Here is a 16,153-nt window from a genome sequence, read left to right as displayed (position 1 = left end):
CTGCACACCTCTGACTGAACTTGAAGACTGAGGATTTGAGTTTTCACTTTCCCATGTAACTTACAATAATGTAAGTCACCCAACTGTGATGAAATATGTACACTTTTTAAGGACCAAATTGTGTCCTCATTTACTCAGGGTGTGTCTAGACTACAGGTTTTTTTTTTAAAAAAGTGGCCTTTTTTTAAAAAAAAAACTTCACCTGCGTCTACACTGTAGCTGCGTTCTTTTGAAAGTAAATCAAAAGAACATGGCAGTTTTTTCGACTGCGGAAAACCTCGTTTTACAAGGAAGAACACCTTTTTTCTAAAGTGCTCTTTCAAAAAAAAGGCACTATGTAATGCAAACTGTGCTTTTTCAAAAGAGAGCACTCAGGCAGTCTGGATGCTCTCTTTCGAAAAAGTGGCTTGCTTTTTCAAAAGTACTGGTGTAGTCTAGATGCTCTTTTTCGAAAGTATCTTTTGAAAAAGCCTCTTTTGAAAGAGGCTTGCAGTCTAGACATAGCCACACTGTATAGCACCTCCAAAATTAAAGCTGTTCATCAGGATGTAAATCAGAGTATAACTGGTCTTTGAATAATGAAAATCCTTATACTGGTTTGTGGCAAAAACACATTTTAAAAGATTCCAAGCTTAGTTACACCTCTAAGAATACTTGCTTAATTAAACACACTTCCTTTTTTGTACAATGCAACCAAACACATACGAGAGCTTTTGCATATGCAAGTGAGTTAACACCAGACAGTAATCGAAGGTTCTTCAAGACATGTGATAGGAATGTTAGATATTGTGTAATTGAATAGTCGCGTAACCACCTAAAATCTTAACAGTTACACAACTATTCGATAGTCCAGGCCAACAGCCAGGGACCCACCCGTGGGAGCCAGTCCATGGGGGGAGCCAGTTTAAAAACCGGCTCCCTGAGCTACTGCCTCTGTATCAGAGACAGCAGTGCAGGGTGGCAGCAGCCACTGTCCACAGGGAGTCTGAGCTCGTACAGACAGAGGCTGCCTGTGCTTATCAATTAATCGTACAGTCATCTACACAATGTCATCCCTAATATGTGGTCTCTATGGCCAGCTCTATACTAGACCCGGAAGGGCAGCTTAAGGTATGCAACTACAGCTATGTAAATAATGTAGCTGGAGTTGACATACCTTGGTGCTGTCTCCACAGCATGAAGTTGATGGGAGCAAACACTCCCATCGGCTTCCCTTACTCCATGTGAGAAGTACAAGCACAAACCGGGGGGTGCTCTCAGCATTTGATTTAGCAGATCCTTACTAGACCCACTAAATCGAACGCCAGAAAATAAATCTCCAGCACAGTAAGTTTAGACGTGGCTTATTTGTATTTCTTTATGGATGCACATGTACTCCATGTACTTTGGAGTGGTTTATGCATGCTTATTCCTCACGCCAAGGATAAAAAGGGCAGAGCAGACCAAATATCTCTCTAGTTCCTTATCTATAACAAATCCAGAAGTGATCCAAAGCACAGGGGAAGGAGGAATAGTTGTGAAATACAGGTAGGGTTAGGTACTATAAGAAAAGTAACTTCTTCAAACATTGGTCTCAATATGTATTACACTGAGGGTGACTGACATGTAGTACTTAAGTAGAAGAAAGATATGAGGATCCAGGCGATACAGCTGTTCGAAATGCTGCTGTTACAAAGGATGCATCAGCAGAGGAGTCCTGAACTAGAGGATAACGTCTTGTGAATGTGTGCTTGGCACTCCAACTAGATGCAAATCCTTAGCAGTGATGCCACTGACATTGCTTGTTCTCTTGTAGAAAGAGTGCTTATCTCATGAAGAGGAGGCTGTGACAGCTAGTAGCAGAGTAGGATACATTCAAGAGCCATTTAGATATCCTCTGAGAAGATATAGCTTGATCTCTGAATCATTCTTCAATTGTGAGAACAGCCTATGGGTACGTTTAGTCTGCAAACTTCTTTTGAAAGAAGCTTTTTTGGAAGAGATCTTCCAGAAAAAAATTCTTTCGAAAGAGAGCATCCACACTGCAAAAGCACATCGAAAAAACAATGTGTTTTTTTGAAAGATAGCATCCAGACTGCCTCAACACTATCTCGCATGTAAGCGGTGATTGCTATGGACCGAATGGCCACCAGGGCACCTGTGCTTTTTCTTCTTCCCTCTTCTTTTGAAAAAACTCCCTCTTCCACACCCACACACACCTTTTTCCGAAAGAGCTCTGTCAGAAAAGATGTTCTTCCTTGTAGAATGAGGTTTACCAATGTCAGAAAAACCTCTGCATTCTTTCGATTTTCTTTTGAAAGAACATGGTTGCAGTGTGGACGCAGGTGAAGTTTAAAAAAAAAAAAAAACCCTGTAGTCTAGGTGATTTTCTGATGGCTTTTTATGTCCAAATGATAACACCAAAGGTTTATTGCACATCAAGGGAATGAGATTTCCTCTCCTCAGATGCACACAATTTCAGAAGAACACAAAGGTAGGTGGATTGACTGGTTTAAGTGGAACTCAAAATTACTTTGAGGTTGAAAGTTTGTCCTCATGGAATATAGTGTCATAGATCAGTCATTAGGGCTCTGAGCTCACGTAGTACTGTCACTGAGGAGATGGCCACAAGAAATGCAACTTTGATTGGTAGACGATATATGGAATGTGTGGTTAGTGGTCTGAATGGAGGCATAGTGAGTACCAAATGTACAAGGTTCAAGTCCCAGTGAGAGAGAGGTTTCCTTACTGGAAGGAAGGTTTTGATCAGACATTTCAAGAATCTGTTAGTCAACTGTGAGAAAAAATTGAGTAATCATTTGATGGTGGATGGAATGCACTGACTGCTTCCAGGTGGACTCATATAGAACTGAAAGAGAGAGCAGTCATTTTGAGAAGACACAGATGATCCAAAACAAGGAGAACATCTACAGATTCAGGCGATAAGTGTTTCAGCTGTGTCCAAATGGGAAAATGCTTCTCCTTGGCTCAACACCATTTTACTAGTGGTCTCTTTTCTCCTATTAATATGGATGGTTTGTATTGCATCAAAACAGGAATGTTCTAGGGTTGCCACCCATCCAAAAACCAATCCATGAGATGAAAGTGCTTTGGGTAGAGAAGTTTGAGTGTGTTCTTCTCTTGGGTCAAAAGATCAGGAAAAGACTGAATGCTGATCAGAGGACAAAATGGGATTAGGAAGAAATTTGGGAACCAACTATCTGGGCCAACTGGGGGCAATGAGGATGACTTGTGCCCAGCCCTATCAAATGTTGAAGTACAAATCTAGGTAGGAATGATAAGAGAGGAAAGGCATAGCTTAGATACCTTGGATCAGAGGATGAGAGCAACACCCAGAAAAGGTAGATCTAGGTGAATAATGTAGCTGTTTCATTACCTGTTTGGTTGGGAAGTGAACAGATTGCAGGTGGGGGTTCCCTAATGAGCTACAATATGTTCATTATTGAATTACGCAGCTCCCACTCACGATCAATGGCAAAATGACTGTTGAGAGTGTCTGCCAACAAAATGACTGTTGAGAGTGTCTGCCAACTACTTTTAAGTTCCTGGAAAGTAAGTTCAGATCAGCCTGTCAGGCTGATTCCTAATATACAAGTTCCACATATAACCACTTCCCCACACAGGGGAATGGAGTTTGCCCCTCCTTGTTTGTTGATGTAAAAAAGCATTGTCATATTGTTTGACATCATGAGAACATGGTAGAACCGGATAAATTGCAGAAAGGCTTTGCAAGCTTCTCAGACTGACGAAAACTCCAGAAGACTGATCTGCATCCTAGCTTCTTGGAGCATCTATGACCTCTGCCATACTACTGTCTATGTGGACCTCAGGCCCAAGAGGGAAGCATCTATGATCATTTAGTCCTAAGAAGGGGATTGGAAAGGAACACCCATGCATATCTGGATGGGGATCCTTCCACCACATTAGAGGTGATGTTAATATGAAAGAAATTGTCACTATGGTATTCTTACTGTGTGTGGTAGATGAATAAATTGTTCGGAGCCACTTCTGTAGGTGACATAGCTGCAGTCAGAAATGAGCTGCTATTACCAGAAAGACACGGGGGGAAATCCAGGGGGTCTTTTGGTTGAGAAACATTGCTCTATATCTAGAGCTGTAAACCAAATGCCTTTTTCTAGGGATGGGATTCACTGTTTCCATGTGAAATTCAAGTTTGCGAATAAAGTGGTTAAGACTGCAAAGATAAAAAAATGGATCTCCATCTGCCTCTTTTTTTTGGGTACTAGGAAATACATCAAGTAAAAGTCTTTTCCCTAGAGCTGAAGCAGCACTCAACTCTATGTTCCTTACTGGAAAGGGGACTTTACTTCCTCCCTTAAAATCCCCTTGTGAGAGTGTTCCCTGACTAGGCCTGGGGGTGGTGATTGGAGATTTGGGTAAACTGTATTGCATAAGCAGACAGGATGATATCTAATACCTACTTGTCCAGAGTTATGCTGCTCCAGTTGTGAAAACAGAGTCTAAACAACTCCCACAGGATCAGCGGGGATTGGGTAGTGAAAGTAGAGGCATCCTTGATGGTTGGAGGCAGAACAGCCTCCCTGCAGACAGGGGCTGCTGCTACCCCACACTGCTGACTCTATATCAGAGGTAGCAGCAGAGGGTAGCAGGCAGCCAGTCTGTGTAGGGAGCTGGTTTTTAAACTGGCTCCCCTCTTGGACCAGTTCCCGCCTGGTACCCCGAATTGCTGCCTCTGATGTAGAGGCAGCAGTGCAGGGTGGAAGGGGGCTCCCCAAGAATGGGGCCAGAGAGTTCTGGCTGCCGGCCCCGCCACCAGGGACTATAGAATAGACGAGTAACCAATAAGAATTCATGCAGTTACTCATTACTCGACTATTCAGTTACCCAATATCTAACATTCCTAGGAGGCACTGGATCTCCTGTCTGGGTTAGAATTTCATGGAGGAGACGATAGCTCTTCAGGAGATTTCAAACCCACCAGAAGAAGAGAAAATTGGATCAATATCCATCTACAGCCCATAGCCAAAGCAGAGGACTTCTGTTGTGATGTTCCAAAATCCACCAGATACCTTTGAGTCCCACTGGATCATGAGGACAGCTTACTGGGGAAAGCAGGTTCAGCTAAGCAGATCTAAAAATAGATAATGGTAGTTTTGATACCAATTATGCTACTCATTATAGTAAGCATTATGCTTGGTAGTAAACTGTTGCAGGATCAGACTATGCTGTGATATTAATAACCCTATACGATCTCTGTATCAGTGTGTATCATTGGACAATAGGAAAACAGGACAATTATTGCAAGTCTCCAGATAACTGTGTTCATTCACACAATCCCTGTTCTGGGAGCCTTGTAATTATGTGAGAAATTTAAAAAAAAAAAAAAAAAAAAAAAAAAAAAAAAAGACTTTTTACATTTAGCCTACCTTGCTCTATTCAGTAACATTTTTCTTGAATTTTGATTCCATTGTAATGAACTAACTAGGGTTCTAAAATAACCTTGTAAAATATATCAAAGATCATAGTCTCAAAATTTTCATTTGTGAAGACTACAATCATTTGTAATTTGAAAAGAGTAGTAACAGAAAGCACCCAGAGATTCAAACATCAGCACTGTAAATTCTCTCAGCATGGCTGGCTTTAAAACTTCAAATTCCTAAGACATCCTGTTTTACAGTGAATGTGCTCTAAATGATCTGCTCAGTCTGAGAAAGTTGACAGAGATTTGCTCTGTGGGTTAAATAGGCCCTCCTTTAATTGAGTGCTGCTATATGCAGTGAATCACTGCAAAAAGCCACGTTCATTGACAGGTACCTTTCTCTCCCTCTCCCTCTTTCTTTTTAAACACACAATGGCAAAGCTGGATGGGAAAATGCCTGGCTGCTTTGTTTCAGGTCTGGACAGCATCTCACTTTCCCACAACAGGTAGGCACAAGCACAAAATGCTACTGAATGCACGAAGACCTTGCCAGAGGCTGAAACCACTAGTTTCTGCTCCTATCTCAGACAAGGCCCATTTTCTACTGACCCTGGCTCTTTGCCAAAGCCTAATTAAGACACTTCAGAATGTCAGAATGTTAACCCTGTACTGCTCCTATCTAGTTTGTAATAAGCTATGACATGTGCTTCCATTTCCTGGAAATATTTGCATAACCCAGGTTTATTCACTTGGGAATGGAGTCCTCAGTGTTTTTGTGCCTCTACTTCTTCAAGTAAAGAGCAGTGAGCTGAGGAGGCTGTACCAAACGGTTTTTAAAATGTCTCTAAAACAAAGGAAGCCACTTACCTACTCAGCTGGGTATGCATTTTGATTTTTGTCCTTTCTTTCTTTAAGGGAAAAAAACAAAAATGTCTCTTTTTATAATGAAGTTCAATGTGAACAAGACAGCTTTTCTTTTTTTAAAAAAGGCTGAGGTAAATTCTTTATCTTTTCAATGGCATTTTGCTTGAAACACTGAAATCTTTACACCTATCACAAGTGTTACTTCTAAATTTTTATGTCCACGTGCAAAATGACAACTTATGTGCACCAATACAGAAGTGATGTATCACATGACAAATGCCACTCTACATGTGGACTCTGTTGCAGAGGTGGGGCTGAGAGGTTGGGGTGCAGGAGGGTGAGGACTCGAAATGAATGTACACGCTGTGAGCAGGGCCTGGGATGAGGGGCTCAGGATGCAGGAGGAAACGGGGCTGTAGATGAGGATTTGGGGTGTTCACTGCCCAGGGAGAAGATTCCCCTCAGCCCTCTCTCACCACAGCAGCTTGGGGCCAGATGAAAAGTGCCTCTCCTCAGCCGTGGCAACTCCAGCAAGCATGGCCGGAGGAGGGGCACTTGTCCCCTGGCTACGGCAGCTCTATCTTGGGACCTGCAGGGAGAAGCACCTATCCCTGGCTATGGCAGCTCCAGGGCTTGGGGAGAGGCATCTCTACACACTGCAGCCCTGAGCCCCTGCTGCAGCTCTAAGCCCCTGTGCAGGGCCTAGGGATGTAAGCGACTAGTCAACAAGTAATGACTCGACTAGTCACTTCCCCTGCCATGTTGCCTCTATCAGAGGCAGCAAATGAGGGAGGAGCAAGAGTCGGTGTTGAGGGAGTGGGCTTAAAAGTCAGTTTCCCCCAGCACCTGTCTCCACGGGGGGCAGAGGAGGTAGAGGCATAGCAGGGGACCAGGCACAAGCCAGGAATCTGACCGGCTCTTAATACATTTAAAAAGCAGAAGTGCTGTAAGGTGAACCAGGTATGAGCCGGGAATCAGTGGGAATCTTAATACATTTAAAAGGCAGAGGCGCAGCGGGGTTAGCTGCTGGGGCTGGGGCTTATCAATTAATTGACTAGTCGATGGAAATTCCATTGATTAGTTGATTAAACGCAATTTAACATTCCTAGCAGGGCTTAAGAATTGTTGTTCTTATTCATGGGAAGGGGAGTACTGAAAACACAGACCCTCTCTCACATATAAAATAGAAAGATCAAACAGAAAGTCCCGCAAATGTTGTTATCAATAGTGTCTCTTGGTCTTGTGCTAAGAACTATCACCACCAGACTGAATGAGGGAAAGCAGTAACAACAGTCCAAATGGTTGAAAGGAAGTTCACTGCTGAGACTAACTTGTACTAATTGTAATCTGTATATTCATGGCCCACAACCCTGTTTCATTATCTGTATACACAGTTACATCTCCTCTTATGAGAAACTTATAAAGAGAGTCACAATGCATGGCAATAGTGAGCCACCAGTTGAGTCCTTACACCTCTGATAGTTGAAAAAAATCTCAGTTTGAAATACAAAAATGTCTTTGTGTGGCACAGGAAATGTGGAAAATAGACCAAAAACTCATCCAGGTTTTCAAAATTTACCATAATGTATAATATTCATCTGACTACATGGTCATCCTGATCTTATAGACTCTAGCAATACACATCTGTGAGAGAGGCCTTAATTACTCCAGGGAAATAAATGCTAAATATTACACAACCTAAATTAAGTAATTTGTAATCCAACTCCAGCCTTTTGCTCTTTCCATGAATTAGTTCTTTTGGTAGGAAAAAAAATGAATGATTTTATAATGCCGTGACTGAACTAGGCGTAAGGGTACAGAAGAGTAACTACATGCTGCGTCTTCTGCTGTGGAGGTATAATATTTTACAATACTCTCAGTATTAACAAAGAGGGCAAATCCGTTCTATATCAGGCCTTCTATAAAACAGCATTTAGCTATACTTCTGGATGACTCTCACTCACTCTGTACATCTAACACAACTTCCCTAAACCAGAGAGTATGCCCTGGAATGTATTTGTTGTATAAAACATAACTCCTGTTCTTTTGAACTGAGACACACAACCTGTGCCAAGTGTACTGTGGTTTTTACACCTGCCTGGGGACTTTGTTAAAGCACACCAACTATTTTCTATTAGAACATTATTTTTATGAAACATACTTCATTTTCCTTTTAATAAAGGTACACAAGAGAGCCCACTCAGACTGTGACCACGTGGTTTCACATTTCTGGCATAACAGCGGTACATTTAGGTATGACTGAAAGGGATTTAGGGGTCATAGTAGACAACAAGTTTAACATGAGTCAAGAGTTTAACAGTGTTGAAAAAAAAAAGCAAACATAATTCTGGGATGCATTAACAGGATTGTTGTGAGCAAGACAGGAGAAGTCATTCTTCTGCTCTACTTTGCACTGATTAGGCCTCAATTAGGCCTTTGCACAGATTAGGCCTTAGTACTGTTTCCAGAGAAGAGCAACAAAAGTGATTAAAGGTCTAGAAAACATGACCTATGAGGGAAGACTGAAAGAACTGGGCTTGTTTAGTTTCAAAAGAAAAGAGAGAAAAGGGACATGATAGCAGTTTTCAAGTATCTAAAAGGGTGTTACAGGGAGGAGGGAGAAAATTGTTCTCCTTGGCCTCTGATGATAGGACAAGAAGCAATGGGCTTAAATTGCAGCAAGGAAGGTTTAGGATGGACATTAGAAAAAACTTCCTAACTGTCAGGATGGGTAAACACTGGAATAAACTGCCTAGGGGGGTTATGGAATCTCCATCGCTAGAGATATTTAAGAACAGATTAGACAGACACCTGTCAGGAATGATCTAGACAGTACCTGGTCCTGCAGTGAGGGCAGGGGACTGGACTTGATGACCTCTCGAGGTCCCTTCCAATTCTATGATTCTATGACATAACCTGACATTCCAGGTTAAGAAAGAATACTATCAGTTTACAAACTTTAGTACAAGGAAAGATGCTAAAAATATCAATGTGACATTGTGAATTAAGTATGACATGGTAAAAAAATAAATGCAACTAAAAAGACCAACAGAAGTTGTAAATGGACAAACCAATAAAAAATTTGAAAATAAAACTTTATAAGGATGATCTGGCCCCCTGTAAGTAGAGATATTACAATCTAGAGACATTCTTCCTTTTGCAAGCACAGGACTTTATACTGATGGGATTTATTATGGTTGAATTTTTGAATAATGTGTGCTGTTATACCATAGGCCAAGGAAAAATAGTCAAAGTTGGTCTAAGGCATCTTTTTTTTCCCATTTCTTTTTAAGATAAGAATTTTAAGCATTGCTATTTCCAAAAAAAGAACTAATGTGCTGGTCAGTGATGGGTACATTAGTTATGTTTTTTCTCATTATGATCATCGATCTGAATAACTTGCACCAACACAATATTAATAAGTAGTTAGTTTCAGGTTAACATTGGCATCCATAGACTGATTTTTTGGAAAATACTGAGCCAAAAATGGGGTAGTTCAATATTGCATGCTTCAGGAACTTATATTTTCAGCGTACATCCAGCAAGTCTGCACCCTCTGTATACTCATCCTATAAAACAAGGTGGAAGTGTATTCTTTAAATATGTTGAAAAATCTTGAACTCCACTGCCTTATTATGGTGATCTACAGAGCAGTGTTACATACCCTGTTTACTACTTTCCCACACTTTTGTTGATTTAATTTCCATCTGAAACTCTCCATAACTTTCAAGCTTTTGTCCCAAACTTGGAGTCTATGATCTTTCCAAACTAATAAACAAACTGAGCGGTTAGCAGTTGTATCTGCCAATTCACTTATCACACAGATTATTTCAGTTTTTTCCCCTGCAACTCCCCTTCCAATACTTAGTCCTACCCTTTAGAATGTCCATAATGAAAAGGGTATTCACACATCTTTAAGTAAGTATGGTGGAACATCTGAGCACATGACTTCACTTCTGTTCTTTCCTAGATGACATACTCATAACTAGGAATTCAAGAGAGTCATCCACGGAGAGAGGGCATTACTACAGATATACTGCAGCTGAGACATTACAGCATCTGTAGCTGTATCAAACTTAGGCACCTGAACTAGCTACCTTTAAGGAGTCCTGAGTTTGAGGAAAGTCTGGGGCTGTGGCAGATGGAGCTTGTGAAAAGATAATTCCAGCCTAAGTGTGCACAGATAACATCATCGGTTTCAGCACCACAGGAAAAATATTGGTGCCTGTGAGACTCTAAGACCGTGTCCAGACTCAGGGGTTTTTTCGGGAAAAGTAGCCTTTTCCCGAAAAAACTTCCCCTGCGTCCAGACTCAAATTATTTCGAAAGAATGCGGCTTTTCTTTCGATGGCGGTAAACCTCGTTTCACGAGGAAGAACGCCTTCTTTCGAAAGTTCCTCTTTCGAAAGAAGGAGTTCTTCAATGTAAAGAGGCCGTCTTCGAAAGAGAGCATCCAGACTCGCTGGGTGCTCTCTTTCGAAAAAGCGGATTTTTCTTTCGAAAGATCCGCCTGCAGTCTAGACGCGATCTTTCGAAAGAGGCTCTTTCGAAAGATGCTTTCGAAAGAGCCTCTTTCGAAAGAAGCCTGCAGTCTAGACATAGCCCAAAAATAACAACGAAAAGGCAGGCAGATATGATGCTTCAAAAGAAGAGTAAGAGAGATCTGGACTTACCTTTGCCTCCTACCACATTGGTTGCTAATGAACAGAAGGAAAAAACCTGTGATATTGTTCACCTCTACAAGGGAATATAGTGCCTCCTGACTCTGATGTCCCTCTGGCCCATTCAGTAAGTTGGCTTGATTTGTGCTGGTAGAGGGACTTAGGTACTCTTCGCTTCTCCCTGTCTGAGCAAAATATTATCTCTAGTTCTGGAATCTGAGTGCAGAAAACATAGCTTTCTGGCTGTAGGAGATCAGGTAGTATTTCCAGATTTGCGGGAGGAGGGTGTTTCAGCTTTTTTAGCCATCTTTTAATGCCCCAACACAGCAGAGGCAGCATTTCTCATTCAGTGGAGGACCAGTAAACAAGGGAGGAAGATTAGAAGGAGCAGAAGCATAGAAGGCAAGTAAGAAAGAAAAGCTCTCACTGACGCAGAACTACATCTCAGAAGTCTGTCCTCAATAAGAAACAAAGGAAAACGGTTGAATTTCAGATGCCTGTGGAAGACCGAATATTCCAGAGAATTACATATTGGAAAGATCCCTGTGAGTTGGAAAGACAGCTTTTCCACACCCTACTTTAAGGATAATGACCTACTTCTCTAATAAAACCTTTGCAGGAGAAAGAGTCACAATTTTATCAGTTACAGCCTTTAAATGGGTATAAGGGGATCTGTTAAAGACTGGACCTCACATGCCTCTGTACAGCAACTACTCTCCCTGTTGTATTAATTTTACTATTTCAACAACATTTCATAACACCCAGAAAACTTGGCTCCAAATAAATTATATTAATATACAAATGACAAACAGCAGTAAAGAGTTTGTGCTCACAGAAATATGCCCTGAAAGTTACCAATTACATTTCTTAATTTACAGTCAAATTCAGGAAGGCAAAGACAGAGAGAACATACTTTAACTAATTTACAGGCAAGTAACACTTGTGTCCATTCTATAATACACTGAAAGGAAGGGAAGTCTTCATAAAATAATGTATAGCCAGAAACATTTTATCACCCATGGATGCATACGATTACATTTTCAGGATGGCCTACTGTAATGACTTACATTTGGAAATCCTGGCAACTCAACATGAAACGACTATAGTAATACAGCATTACAGTTTAAAATCAATTACAACAGGCAGGGCTTGCAAAACTATTTTGCAATGAGTACTCTGGGAAGTAGGGATACAAAATATACTGCAGTCTCCACTCCCATCTCATAACAATTAAATAACTGAATCCTGAGTTGAGAATGTTTAAACCTGGAATCATGGGAAAGCTCTGAGAAGTAAGGTAAGAGAAATACACAAACAGCTGTGGCCAGAGCTATTTTTGCTTCCATGGATAAAGTATCCACCTTGTTGACCTGTCAGTCCCACTAATCCATTCTCTATTTCCAGTTAATATCATTAAAGTCCAGCGTTCAAGAGCCTGCACACAGAATAGAAAACCACATATATTTTTTTCCATGGGGCGGTAACCAGATGTCAATAGCTGCAGCTGTGACTACATAATTACCTGTTTGCATTAACGTAGACCACAGTTTAGATTTAATAGGTCAGATGACAATGCAGCAAAATGCATTTAGCCTATGATTACCCCTTTTCAAACATTCTCTCACTCGCAACTTCGACCCTGGGAACATTGCAGGCACAGACTTAGGTCAATAAGAAACATTGGCCAGCACAATAGGCCTTGCCTCAAACAGCGCTGTTGACAGACACCAGCACAAAAGAAGTGAATAGAGTCCCCCTCAGTTCTCACACAGAGCGAAGAATGAGTCAGTGTACTGCTGCTTTGGTGCTCTGTTTGTACAGTGTATACAGCTTTTGTCCTCAGTCACTGTTCTCAGCTCAATAGGGGCTAAAGAGCCTAGGAAGTGAAGGCGGAAGAATGGCTCCACACTCTCTCTTGAAGCCAACAGCATATCCATGGGCACATGACAGGTCAAATGAGAAGCCCAAAGTCATTGGCCAAATCTCTCCCAGCACCCCACTTTAAAGTAGCAGCTACATGTCTGATTTAGACCTTACTCGGATTTTGGCTTGAAGTTAACATATAAGGTTTAATTCATCTACTTCATTTCTTTTCTTAAACCACTCCCATCCCGAGGTTATCCTTAGCAGACCAATTCACATACCAGTGTTAGGTATTGAAGAATCACATCTTCAAGGAACTGGGAAATAAACTCAAATATGAATATGAATTATAATGGCTCTATGTTATTTGAACAGTTAGTTCAAAAGAGATAGAGAGATTCAGCATTTTATACTGCTAATATAATCAGTCTTAATACCAAAATTTATAAGATAGCAATTACTAGCTGTGTGTTGATATTGATATTTCAAAGAACAAACTCAAGAAGTTACATTGTTCCTGTATAACTGAAGAAGCAAATTCATCTATATGCACATGCACCTGTTCATATTAATATTTAACAGATATTATAGTTTAATATATTTAAAATACTTAATACAGATTACCTTAATACTTCAAGAACTGCATATAGAAGTGAGAGTTGACTACGTAAATAGTAATTATAACACCTACATTACTATCTTTATATTCTTGTTGGAGAGAGAAAACAGCTACCTTTAAGACAATTCTGGCACAAAGTGAAAGCCATCTTTTAACTGCTTCATGAATTGAATTAGATTATAAAACAATACATGCACTGTTTATTCTAAAAGGAGTCAGGGGGTTGCCTGTCAACTGTCATTTATAGTCTTACTTGACTAGGCTACAGTTTCGAGTGGTTGAGAAAATAAGTTTTTATACATATGGCCTGATTTTCTGTTCATCTGAGGATAAGCTCACTCTGGGTACTCACTATAGAATCCAGTAGTACACATGGCTAGAACTGGCATGTGCAATGTAGGATAGTATTTCTATGAAAGCTGATATGTGCCTGCAAACAGGAAACCTTATTCAGAAGCTTAAACAGTAATTTTAAAAAAACACTACCAAAAAAAAATTAGCGGTTCACTGTCATTCAAGGCTGTCAATAATAGCGAGAACACTTTGGGTGTGTCTAGACTACAGGGTTTTGTCAACAAAAGTGGACTTTTGTCAACAAAACTATACCTGCGTCTACACTACCACTGAGTTCTGTCGACATAACGTCAACAGAACTTGGCAGTTTTGTTGACGGTGGTAAACCTCATTCTATGCGGAATAATGCCTTTTGTTGATAAGAGTTCTGTCGACAGAAGGCATTATTGCATCTACACTGTCCGTTGCGTCTACACTCTCATGTTGACAAAGCGGCTTGCTATGTCGACAGAACGGGATGTAGTCTAGACGTTCTTTGTTGACAGAAGCTTTGTCGACAGTATCTGTTGACAAAGCCTCTGTCAACAAAAGCCTGTAGTCTAGACATACCCTATCAGTTGATATATTGGGTTTCTATAACACAAAAAGTCCATGTATTTGAATCAATAAGTAGAAAGTGAGTCCGTGCCTAACACAATTTCCTGTATAAGCTCATAATTCACAGGGAGAATCCTTCAAACCAATGTTTGCCTTGTGATCAAGAGGGACGAGAACAGAGCATGGCCTTGTTTATGTGAGCAAGTTGCACTGGTTTAGCTATAGTTGTGATTTTAAACCACGGCACACCTCTCTGTGTGGACAATCTTATTTTGGTTTAAGAGTGAACTTAAATATTATCTGAAAACCAATTCTTAATTAATCTAAGCCAGTGGTTCCCAAACTTTTTTATACTGCGCACTGGCAAAACCATTCACAAACTTTTGGCGGACCATCAACATCTTATTTGCATGTTTGCATATTTGTTATATACAAATAAAACACTACCGATCTGCCAAAAGCCCTGGCCCCCAAAGCCACTTCAAACAGCTGGCTTCAGCTCCAGCAGCCGCCATGTGGCAGGCGGCTGCTGCAGCTGAAACCAGCTATTTGTAGAGGCTCTGGGGGCTGGGGTGCACCCAGGCCCTCTAAATCCCCAGCCTTAACCCCTACACTATCCCCCAGTGCCAGCCACTGACCCCAGAATCCCCTGAACCCAACTCCCCCCATGCCAGCCTCTCACCCTCACAGCCCCCCACTGCCAGCCCCCTATCCAAATGCTTCAGTGCCAGCTCACTGCCTCTTAGAGTCCCCCACCTCCAGACGCCCCAGTGCCAGCCTCCTGTTTCCACAGCCCCACTTCACACAACCCCACAGAGCCTCCCCCAGTGCCACCTCCCCACTCTGGACACCCCAGTACTCCTCAGTGTCAGCTCCCTGCCTCTCAGAGCTCCCCAGTACTTGCCCCGCACCGAGCCCCCCAGTATTAGCTTATCCTCCAGAGCCCCCCAGTGCCACCCCCATCCTTTGAGCCCCCCATCACTAGCCCCACCCCCAGAACCGACAGTGCCTGACTCACCCCGCTCACTTAGCCCTGCACTGCCTCCCAGCTGCGTGCTACTGCCCAGGTTGTGGTTGCTCTAAGGCTGCATGCCAGGCTCCATGCGGCCCTCCCAATGCACAGCGAACCTCTCTCCCGAGTCTGGGAGGAGACCCCACTCCTGCTCCGTGATGGCTGGCTGACAGGCGGAGCAAGACATGCCTCTCCCAACAACCATGGTGGGAGGGAAGGAGCTGGGCAGTGTACCCCAGCCCCGTGGCGGCCTGGCAGCGAGCAATTCATGGCCCGGCACTAGTCCACAGACCAGTAGTTGGGAACGGCCGAACTAAGCTATGTCAAAATAAATCTTAAACCAAAATGAAAATGTCTACACCTCCTTTTGCAAGGATTTAACTAACTTAGTTTAAAATCCCTCCTTTAAATAAACCAATTCAACTCTCTTATGCGGGCAAGACCCAAGGCTGTCTGGGGCACAGGTACATCCCAAGTTTCTTGAACAATTTTCAGTTTATTATAGGAAAAGTTACCCGGTGAACCAGTTACCTGAACAGGTAACTGGTTAACCAGGCCAGGTGGCAGGAACCTGGACAGGGCAGCAGACGGGGCCCCAGCAGCCCCAATGGCAGTTCTGACAGCCTGTTTGAGGATACACTGGCAGCCCCCCACCCCCAGCACTGCCGTGTGGGGGTAGGCAGGACCCCAGCCTCACTGGCCTGGCCCCACCTTGGGCAGGAGAAGATGGGATTCTGGCTCAGCCACACAGCAGCCGCAGCTCCGGCTCTGGCCATGCCGTAAGTTCTCACCCTGCCACACTCCGCAGTACTCCAGCCCTGCCATTAACCCTGGCCTGGCCC

The 16,153-nt window shown here is 42.3% G+C and overlaps 1 protein-coding gene and 1 long non-coding RNA gene across 2 annotated transcripts in view; both read right to left on the bottom strand.

The window, feature by feature from the left end:
• Positions 1-16,153, bottom strand: part of TPD52 (tumor protein D52) — a 215,740-nt gene that overhangs the window by 63,879 nt on the left and 135,708 nt on the right. The window lies entirely within an intron of this gene.
• Positions 2,344-14,900, bottom strand: LOC142827017 (uncharacterized). The gene is made up of 2 exons (XR_012901358.1): positions 6,269-14,900; positions 2,344-5,113 (listed from the first exon to the last, which is right to left on the bottom strand). It is a non-coding gene; the product is annotated as an uncharacterized LOC142827017 (long non-coding RNA).

This window comes from Pelodiscus sinensis, chromosome 2 (assembly GCF_049634645.1).
Source record: "Pelodiscus sinensis isolate JC-2024 chromosome 2, ASM4963464v1, whole genome shotgun sequence".
NCBI lineage: Eukaryota > Metazoa > Chordata > Testudines > Trionychidae > Pelodiscus > Pelodiscus sinensis.
Note: the sequence above shows the minus strand (reverse complement) of the source record. Positions and strands in the feature narration are given on the sequence as shown.